Genomic DNA, 11,317 nt, shown 5'->3' with positions numbered 1-11,317 from the left:
GACAACAGCCATCCCCACAACATCCACAGCTGTTCATACAACAACTATAGCTACCCCCACAACCAAGGCTGCCGCCACAACACCCACAGCTTCCCCCACAACAACTGTAGCTGCTACGACAACAACAGCTGCAGCTACAACAACCAAAGACATCCCCACAACCACAGATGCTCCCGCAACAACCACGTCCACAACGACAACCACAGCCGCAGCTGCGACAACCACAGCAAGCCCCACAACATTTAAAGTTTCCCCCACATCAACCACAGATTCTGCTACGACAACAGCCGTCCCCACAACATCCACAGCTGTTCGTACAACAACTATAGCTACCCCCACAACCACAGCTGCCGCCACAACACCCACAGCTTCCCCCACAACAACCGTAGCTGCTACGACAACAACAGCTGCACTTACAACAACAACACATGTTGCTCCAACAACTACTGTTGCCCCAACCAGTGATTCCACTGACCCTCCAACAGCAAATGAAGGTGTACTTATTCTGCATTTCCGGCTGAATCGTACATTTTTGGAAGCCTACAAAAGTCCACAGTCCAATGAGTACCTGAATTTGGCTTCAAATCTGACAACTGAGGTAAATGTTGATAATTGACTTAAGCATGAATATTTAAATGGACATATATAACAAAACTTGTTTGTGAGTTGTATTTACTATTTTTCTTGTCCGTTTAATGCTTATTGTGTGCACTGATATTTTTCTACAGTTGAATCAAGGATTCAAAAGAATATATCCTGATATCTTCCTCAGATGCAACATCATCAGTTTCTGGTATGTTCAGTTTTCTTTTTGGTCCACATTTCTACAACGTACTTATTTGCAGGTAGACAAAGATTATTAGTCACATGTAAACCATTCTTTAACAATACTAATATTATTAATACTACTACTAACAACAGTAATAACTTTTATTGCATTTCACATCAATTCTGTTCTTTGATATTTAGGTCTGGTTCTGTGGGTGTGACAGCTATCTTGATCTTCACGAGCCAGCCTGTGGTCCCTAACGTTACACTTGTAGAGTTCTCCCTCAAGATTTTGATCGACACGTTATCAGTCTTCTTAGATGTTATTATTGGCAGTATCAAAGCTGGTAAGGATTCATCTAAACACAACACATAATACAATTTAAACACATTATGGGGGGTAGAGTAGTTGTCCGAGTTGTCCCGGGACTTTGGTATTGGGTTGCCAAACAAATTTAGTTCAGCACGTTTTTCAGATTTTGTAGAGCATTTTAATGGTCGTAATCAATTTCTTTTTATACAGAACTCCAGAATAACACGACTGCTACTACGACTACCAACACAATGACAGCTGCTCCCACAATTACCACATCTTCCCACACAACAACCACCGCTGCGGCTACGACAACAACGGCTGCTGCTACAACAACCACAGCCATTACAACAACAACCACAGCTGCTCCCCAAACAACAAATGATCCAACAACAACCACAGCCACACCAATGCCATCTACAGCTGTTGCTACGAAAAGTACAGCAGTGGCTACAACAATCACAGCTGCAATCGAAACAACCACATCGGCATCAACGACAATCACAGCCGTAGCTCCGACAACCACAGCCACAGAACCAACAACCAAAGTTGGCCCCACAACAACCACAGATGAACCCACAACAACCACATATTTTCCAACAACAACTTCAGCAATTCCAAAAACCACAACACTATCCTCTTCAACAACCACAGCTTTCCCCACAACAACCACAGTTGCTGCTACTTCAACAACAGCTGCGGATACAACAACCACAGATGCACCCACAACAATCACAAAAATGTTGACAACAACTACATCAGCTCCCAGAACCACAACAGCTTCTCCCACAACAGCCACAGCTGTACTCACAACTTCCACAACAACCACAGTTGCTGCTGCTACAACATCTACAGCTGTGGTTACAAAAACAACCGTTTCTCCAAAAACAACCACAGCAGCACCAAAAGCGACTACAGGTGCTCCCACAACAACCACACTGCAGACACAAGAAGAAGAGCTGCACCCTCACAAACCACAGCTGCACCCAGATCCACATGAGCCGAAACATCAACAACAGCAGGGGCAACAACACCCAAAACCATGCCAAGAACTAACAACCACAGTCGTTGCCACAAAAACCACAGCTGCTCCAACAACAACCACAGCTGCTTCTGCTACGACAACTAAAACTGTGGCTACAACAACAACAGCAGTCCTAACAACAACAGCTGTTACAACAACAACCACAGCTTCCCCCACAACAACCGTAGCTGCTACGACAACAACAGCTGCATCTACAACAACCAAACACATCCCCACAACCACAGATGCTCCCGCAACTACAACGTCCACAACGACAACCACAGCCGCTGCTCCGACAACCACAGCCATCCCCACAACATCCACAGCTGTTCATACAACAATTATAGCTACCCCCACAACCACAGCCGTCCCCACAACATTCACAGCTGTTCGTACAACAACTATAGCTACCCCCACAACACCCACAGCTTCCCCCATAACAGCCGTAGCTGCTACGACAACAACAGCTGCAGCTACAACAACCAAAGACATCCCCACAACCACAGATGCTCCCGCAACAACCACATTCACAACGACAACCACAGTCGCAGCTCCGACAACCACAGCCAGCCCCACAACATCCACAGCTTCCCCCACATCAACCACATATTCTGCTACGACAACAGCCATCCCCACAACATCCACAGCTGTTCATACAACAACTTTAGCTACCGCCACAACCACAGCTACCGCCACAACACCCACAGCTTCCCCCATAACAACCGTAGCTGCTACGACAACAACAGCTGCAGCTACAACAACCAAAGACATCCCCACAACCACAGATGCTCCCGCAACAACCACGTCCACAACGACAACCACATCCGCAGCTGCGACAACCACAGCCAGTCCCACAACATCCAAAGTTTCCCCCACATCAACCACAGATTCTGCTACGACAACAGCCGTCCCCACAACATCCACAGCTGTTCGTACAACAACTATAGCTACCCCCACAACACCCACAGCTTCCCCCACAACAACCGTAGCTGCTACGACATCAACAGCTGCAGCTACAACAACCAAAGACATCCCCACAACCACAGATGCTCCCGCAACAACCACGTCCACAAAGACAACCACAGTCGCAGCTCCGACAACCACAGCCAGCCCCACAACATCCACAGCTTCCCCCACATCAACCACATATTCTGCTAAGACAACAGCCATCCCCACAACATCCACAGCTGTTCATACAACAACTATAGCTACCCCCACAACCAAGGCTGCCGCCACAACACCCACAGCTTCCCCCACAACAACTGTAGCTGCTACGACAACAACAGCTGCAGCTACAACAACCAAAGACATCCCCACAACCACAGATGCTCCCGCAACAACCACGTCCACAACGACAACCACAGCCGCAGCTGCGACAACCACAGCCAGCCCCACAACATTTAAAGTTTCCCCCACATCAACCACAGATTCTGCTACGACAACAGCCGTCCCCACAACATCCACAGCTGTTCGTACAACAACTATGGCTACCCCCACAACCACAGCTGCCGCCACAACACCCACAGCTTCCCCCACAACAACCGTAGCTGCTACGACAACAACAGCTGCACTTACAACAACAACACATGTTGCTCCAACAACTACTGTTGCCCCAACCAGTGATTCCACTGACCCTCCAACAGCAAATGAAGGTGTACTTATTCTGCATTTCCGGCTGAATCGTACATTTTTGGAAGCCTACAAAAGTCCACAGTCCAATGAGTACCTGAATTTGGCTTCAAATCTGACAACTGAGGTAAATGTTGATAATTGACTTAAGCATGAATATTTAAATGGACATATATAACAAAACTTGTTTGTGAGTTGTATATACTATTTTTCTTGTCCGTTTAATGCTTATTGTGTGCACTGCTATTTTTCTACAGTTGAATCAAGGATTCAAAAGAATATATCCTGATATCTTCCTCAGATGCAACATCATCAGTTTCTGGTATGTTCAGTTTTCTTTTTGGTCCACATTTCTACAACGTACTTATTTGCAGGTAGACAAAGATTATTAGTCACATGTAAACCATTCTTTAACAATACTAATATTATTAATACTACTACTAACAACAGTAATAACTTTTATTGCATTTCACATCAATTCTGTTCTTTGATATTTAGGTCTGGTTCTGTGGGTGTGACAGCTATCTTGATCTTCACAAGCCAGCCTGTGGTCCCTAACGTTACAATTGTAGAGGTCTCCCTCAAGATTTTGATCGACACGTTCACAGTCTTCTTAGATGTTATTATTGGCAGTATCAAAGCTGGTAAGGATTCATCTAAACACAACACATAATACAATTCAAACACATTATGGGGGGTAGAGTAGTTGTCCGAGTTGTCCCGGGACTTTGGTATTGGGTTGCCAAACAAATTTAGTTCAGCACGTTTTTCAGATTTTGTAGAGCATTTTAATGGTCGTAATCAATTTCTTTTTATACAGAACTCCAGAATAACACGACTGCTACTACGACTACCAACACAATGACAGCTGCTCCCACAATTACCACATCTTCCCACACAACAACCACCGCTGCGGCTACGACAACAACGGCTGCTGCTACAACAACCACAGCCATTACAACAACAACCACAGCTGCTCCCCAAACAACAAATGATCCAACAACAACCACAGCCACACCAATGCCATCTACAGCTGTTGCTACGAAAAGTACAGCAGTGGCTACAACAATCACAGCTGCAATCGAAACAACCACATCGGCATCAACGACAATCACAGCCGTAGCTCCGACAACCACAGCCACAGAACCAACAACCAAAGTTGGCCCCACAACAACCACAGATGAACCCACAACAACCACATATTTTCCAACAACAACTTCAGCAATTCCAAAAACCACAACACTATCCTCTTCAACAACCACAGCTTTCCCCACAACAACCACAGTTGCTGCTACTTCAACAACAGCTGCGGATACAACAACCACAGATGCACCCACAACAATCACAAAAATGTTGACAACAACTACATCAGCTCCCAGAACCACAACAGCTTCTCCCACAACAGCCACAGCTGTACTCACAACTTCCACAACAACCACAGTTGCTGCTGCTACAACATCTACAGCTGTGGTTACAAAAACAACCGTTTCTCCAAAAACAACCACAGCAGCACCAACAGCGACTACAGGTGCTCCCACAATAACCACACTGCAGACACAAGAAGAAGAACTGCACCCTCACAAACCACAGCTGCACCCAGATCCACATAAGCCGAAACATCAACAACAGCAGGGGCAACAACACCCAAAACCATGCCAAGAACTAACAACCACAGTCGTTGCCACAAAAACCACAGCTGCTCCAACAACAACCACAGCTGCTTCTGCTACGACAACTAAAACTGTGGCTACAACAACAACAGCAGTCCTAACAACAACAGCTGTTACAACAACAACCACAGCTTCCCCCACAACAACCGTAGCTGCTACGACAACAACAGCTGCATCTACAACAACCAAACACATCCCCACAACCACAGATGCTCCCGCAACTACAACGTCCACAACGACAACCACAGCCGCTGCTCCGACAACCACAGCCATCCCCACAACATCCACAGCTGTTCATACAACAATTATAGCTACCCCCACAACCACAGCCGTCCCCACAACATTCACAGCTGTTCGTACAACAACTATAGCTACCCCCACAACACCCACAGCTTCCCCCATAACAACCGTAGCTGCTACGACAACAACAGCTGCAGCTACAACAACCAAAGACATCCCCACAACCACAGATGCTCCCGCAACAACCACATTCACAACGACAACCACAGTCGCAGCTCCGACAACCACAGCCAGCCCCACAACATCCACAGCTTCCCCCACATCAACCACATATTCTGCTACGACAACAGCCATCCCCACAACATCCACAGCTGTTCATACAACAACTTTAGCTACCGCCACAACCACAGCTACCGCCACAACACCCACAGCTTCCCCCATAACAACCGTAGCTGCTACGACAACAACAGCTGCAGCTACAACAACCAAAGACATCCCCACAACCACAGATGCTCCCGCAACAACCACGTCCACAAAGACAACCACAGTCGCAGCTCCGACAACCACAGCCAGCCCCACAACATCCACAGCTTCCCCCACATCAACCACATATTCTGCTACGACAACAGCCATCCCCACAACATCCACAGCTGTTCATACAACAACTATAGCTACCCCCACAACCAAGGCTGCCGCCACAACAACCGTAGCTGCTACGACATCAACAGCTGCAGCTACAACAACCAAAGACATCCCCACAACCACAGATGCTCCCGCAACAACCACGTCCACAAAGACAACCACAGTCGCAGCTCCGACAACCACAGCCAGCCCCACAACATCCACAGCTTCCCCCACATCAACCACATATTCTGCTACGACAACAGCCATCCCCACAACATCCACAGCTGTTCATACAACAACTATAGCTACCCCCACAACCAAGGCTGCCGCCACAACACCCACAGCTTCCCCCACAACAACTGTAGCTGCTACGACAACAACAGCTGCAGCTACAACAACCAAAGACATCCCCACAACCACAGATGCTCCCGCAACAACCACGTCCACAACGACAACCACAGCCGCAGCTGCGACAACCACAGCCAGCCCCACAACATTTAAAGTTTCCCCCACATCAACCACAGATTCTGCTACGACAACAGCCGTCCCCACAACATCCACAGCTGTTCGTACAACAACTATGGCTACCCCCACAACCACAGCTGCCGCCACAACACCCACAGCTTCCCCCACAACAACCGTAGCTGCTACGACAACAACAGCTGCACTTACAACAACAACACATGTTGCTCCAACAACTACTGTTGCCCCAACCAGTGATTCCACTGACCCTCCAACAGCAAATGAAGGTGTACTTATTCTGCATTTCCGGCTGAATCGTACATTTTTGGAAGCCTACAAAAGTCCACAGTCCAATGAGTACCTGAATTTGGCTTCAAATCTGACAACTGAGGTAAATGTTGATAATTGACTTAAGCATGAATATTTAAATGGACATATATAACAAAACTTGTTTGTGAGTTGTATATACTATTTTTCTTGTCCGTTTAATGCTTATTGTGTGCACTGCTATTTTTCTACAGTTGAATCAAGGATTCAAAAGAATATATCCTGATATCTTCCTCAGATGCAACATCATCAGTTTCTGGTATGTTCAGTTTTCTTTTTGGTCCACATTTCTACAACGTACTTATTTGCAGGTAGACAAAGATTATTAGTCACATGTAAACCATTCTTTAACAATACTAATATTATTAATACTACTACTAACAACAGTAATAACTTTTATTGCATTTCACATCAATTCTGTTCTTTGATATTTAGGTCTGGTTCTGTGGGTGTGACAGCTATCTTGATCTTCACAAGCCAGCCTGTGGTCCCTAACGTTACAATTGTAGAGGTCTCCCTCAAGATTTTGATCGACACGTTCACAGTCTTCTTAGATGTTATTATTGGCAGTATCAAAGCTGGTAAGGATTCATCTAAACACAACACATAATACAATTCAAACACATTATGGGGGGTAGAGTAGTTGTCCGAGTTGTCCCGGGACTTTGGTATTGGGTTGCCAAACAAATTTAGTTCAGCACGTTTTTCAGATTTTGTAGAGCATTTTAATGGTCGTAATCAATTTCTTTTTATACAGAACTCCAGAATAACACGACTGCTACTACGACTACCAACACAATGACAGCTGCTCCCACAATTACCACATCTTCCCACACAACAACCACCGCTGCGGCTACGACAACAACGGCTGCTGCTACAACAACCACAGCCATTACAACAACAACCACAGCTGCTCCCCAAACAACAAATGATCCAACAACAACCCCAGCCACACCAATGCCATCTACAGCTGTTGCTACGAAAAGTACAGCAGTGGCTACAACAATCACAGCTGCAATCGAAACAACCACATCGGCATCAACGACAACCACAGCCGTAGCTCCGACAACCACAGCCACAGAACCAACAACCAAAGTTGGCCCCACAACAACCACAGATGAACCCACAACAACCACATATTTTCCAACAACAACTTCAGCAATTCCAAAAACCACAACACTATCCTCTTCAACAACCACAGCTTTCCCCACAACAACCACAGTTGCTGCTACTTCAACAACAGCTGCGGATACAACAACCACAGATGCACCCACAACAATCACAAAAATGTTGACAACAACTACATCAGCTCCCAGAACCACAACAGCTTCTCCCACAACAGCCACAGCTGTACTCACAACTTCCACAACAACCACAGTTGCTGCAGCTACAACATCTACAGCTGTGGTTACAAAAACAACAGTTTCTCCAAAAACAACCACAGCAGCACCAACAGCGACTACAGGTGCTCCCACAACAACCACACTGCAGACACAAGAAGAAGAACTGCACCCTCACAAACCACAGCTGCACCCAGATCCACATAAGCCGAAACATCAACAACAGCAGGGGCAACAACACCCAAAACCATGCCAAGAACTAACAACCACAGTCGTTCCCACAAAAACCACAGCTGCTCCAACAACAACCACAGCTGCTTCTGCTACGACAACTAAAACTGTGGCTACAACAACAACAGCAGTCCTAACAACAACAGCTGTTACCACAACAACCACAGCTTCCCCCACAACAACCGTAGCTGCTACGACAACAACAGCTGCATCTACAACAACCAAAGACATCCCCACAACCACAGATGCTCCCGCAACTACAACGTCCACAACGACAACCACAGCCGCTGCTCCGACAACCACAGCCATCCCCACAACATCCACAGCTGTTCATACAACAATTATAGCTACCCCCACAACCACAGCCGTCCCCACAACATCCACAGCTGTTCGTACAACAACTATAGCTACCCCCACAACACCCACAGCTTCCCCCACAACAACCATAGCTGCTACGACAACAACAACTGCAGCTAAAACAACCAAAGACATCCCCACAACCACAGATGCTCCCGCAACAACCACGTCCACAACGACAACCACAGCCGCAGCTGCGACAACCACAGCCAGCCCCACAACATCCAAAGTTTCCCCCACATCAACCACAGATTCTGCTACGACAACAGCCGTCCCCACAACATCCACAGCTGTTCGTACAACAACTATAGCTACCCCCACAACACCAACAGCTTCCCATACAGCAACCGTAGCTGCTACGACATCAACAGCTGCAGCTACAACAACCAAAGACATCCCCACAACCACAGATGCTCCCGCAACAACCACGTCCACAAAGACAACCACAGTCGCAGCTCCGACAACCACAGCCAGCCCCACAACATCCACAGCTTACCCCACATCAACCACATATTCTGCTACGACAACAGCCATCCCCACAACATCCACAGCTGTTCATACAACAACTTTAGCTACCGCCACAACCACAGCTGCCGCCAAAACACCCACAGCTTCCCCCACAACAATCGTAGCTGCTACGACAACAACAGCTGCAGCTACAACAACCAAAGACATACCCACAACCACAGATGCTCCCGCAACAACCACGTCCCCAACGACAACCACAGCCGCAGCTCCAACAACCACAGCCAGCCCCACAACATCCAAAGTTTCCCCCACATCAACCACACAGCCTGCTACGACAACAGCCGCCCCGACAACATCCACAGCTGTTCGTACAACAACTATAGCTACCCCCACAACACTCACAGCTTCCCCCATAACAACCATAGCTGCTACGACAACAACAGCTGCAGCTACAACAACCACAGATGCAACCGCAACAACCACGTCCACAAAGACAACCACAGTCGCAGCTCCGACAACCACAGCCAGCCCCACAAAATCCACAGCTTCCCCCACATCAACAACATATTCTTCTAAGACAACAGCCATCCCCACAAGATCCACAGCTGTTCATACAACAACTATAGCTACCCCCACAACCAAGGCTGCCGCCACAACACCCACAGCTTCCCCCACAACAACTGTAGCTGCTACGACAACAACAGCTGCAGCTACAACAACCAAAGACATCCCCACAACCACAGATGCTCCCGCAACAACCACGTCCACAACGACAACCACAGCCGCAGCTGCGACAACCACAGCAAGCCCCACAACATTTAAAGTTTCCCCCACATCAACCACAGATTCTGCTACGACAACAGCCGTCCCCACAACATCCACAGCTGTTCGTACAACAACTATAGCTACCCCCACAACCACAGCTGCCGCCACAACACCCACAGCTTCCCCCACAACAACCGTAGCTGCTACGACAACAACAGCTGCACTTACAACAACAACACATGTTGCTCCAACAACTACTGTTGCCCCAACCAGTGATTCCACTGACCCTCCAACAGCAAATGAAGGTGTACTTATTCTGCATTTCCGGCTGAATCGTACATTTTTGGAAGCCTACAAAAGTCCACAGTCCAATGAGTACCTGAATTTGGCTTCAAATCTGACAACTGAGGTAAATGTTGATAATTGACTTAAGCATGAATATTTAAATGGACATATATAACAAAACTTGTTTGTGAGTTGTATTTACTATTTTTCTTGTCCGTTTAATGCTTATTGTGTGCACTGATATTTTTCTACAGTTGAATCAAGGATTCAAAAGAATATATCCTAATATCTTCCTCAGATGCAACATCATCAGTTTCTGGTATGTTCAGTTTTCTTTTTGGTCCACATTTCTACAACGTACTTATTTGCAGGTAGACAAAGATTATTAGTCACATGTAAACCATTCTTTAACAATACTAATATTATTAATACTACTACTAACAACAGTAATAACTTTTATTGCATTTCACATCAATTCTGTTCTTTGATATTTAGGTCTGGTTCTGTGGGTGTGACAGCTATCTTGATCTTCACGAGCCAGCCTGTGGTCCCTAACGTTACACTTGTAGAGTTCTCCCTCAAGATTTTGATCGACACGTTATCAGTCTTCTTAGATGTTATTATTGGCAGTATCAAAGCTGGTAAGGATTCATCTAAACACAACACATAATACAATTCAAACACATTATGGGGGGTAGAGTAGTTGTCCGAGTTGTCCCGGGACTTTGGTATTGGGTTGCCAAACAAATTTAGTTCAGCGCGTTTTTCAGATTTTGTAGAGCATTTTAATGGTCGTAATCAATTTCTTTTTATA

Source organism: Salvelinus fontinalis, chromosome 5 (genome assembly GCF_029448725.1).
Source record: "Salvelinus fontinalis isolate EN_2023a chromosome 5, ASM2944872v1, whole genome shotgun sequence".
Taxonomy (NCBI): domain Eukaryota; kingdom Metazoa; phylum Chordata; class Actinopteri; order Salmoniformes; family Salmonidae; genus Salvelinus; species Salvelinus fontinalis.
The sequence above is the reverse complement of the archived record's forward strand: the minus strand, read 5'-3'. Positions refer to the sequence as shown.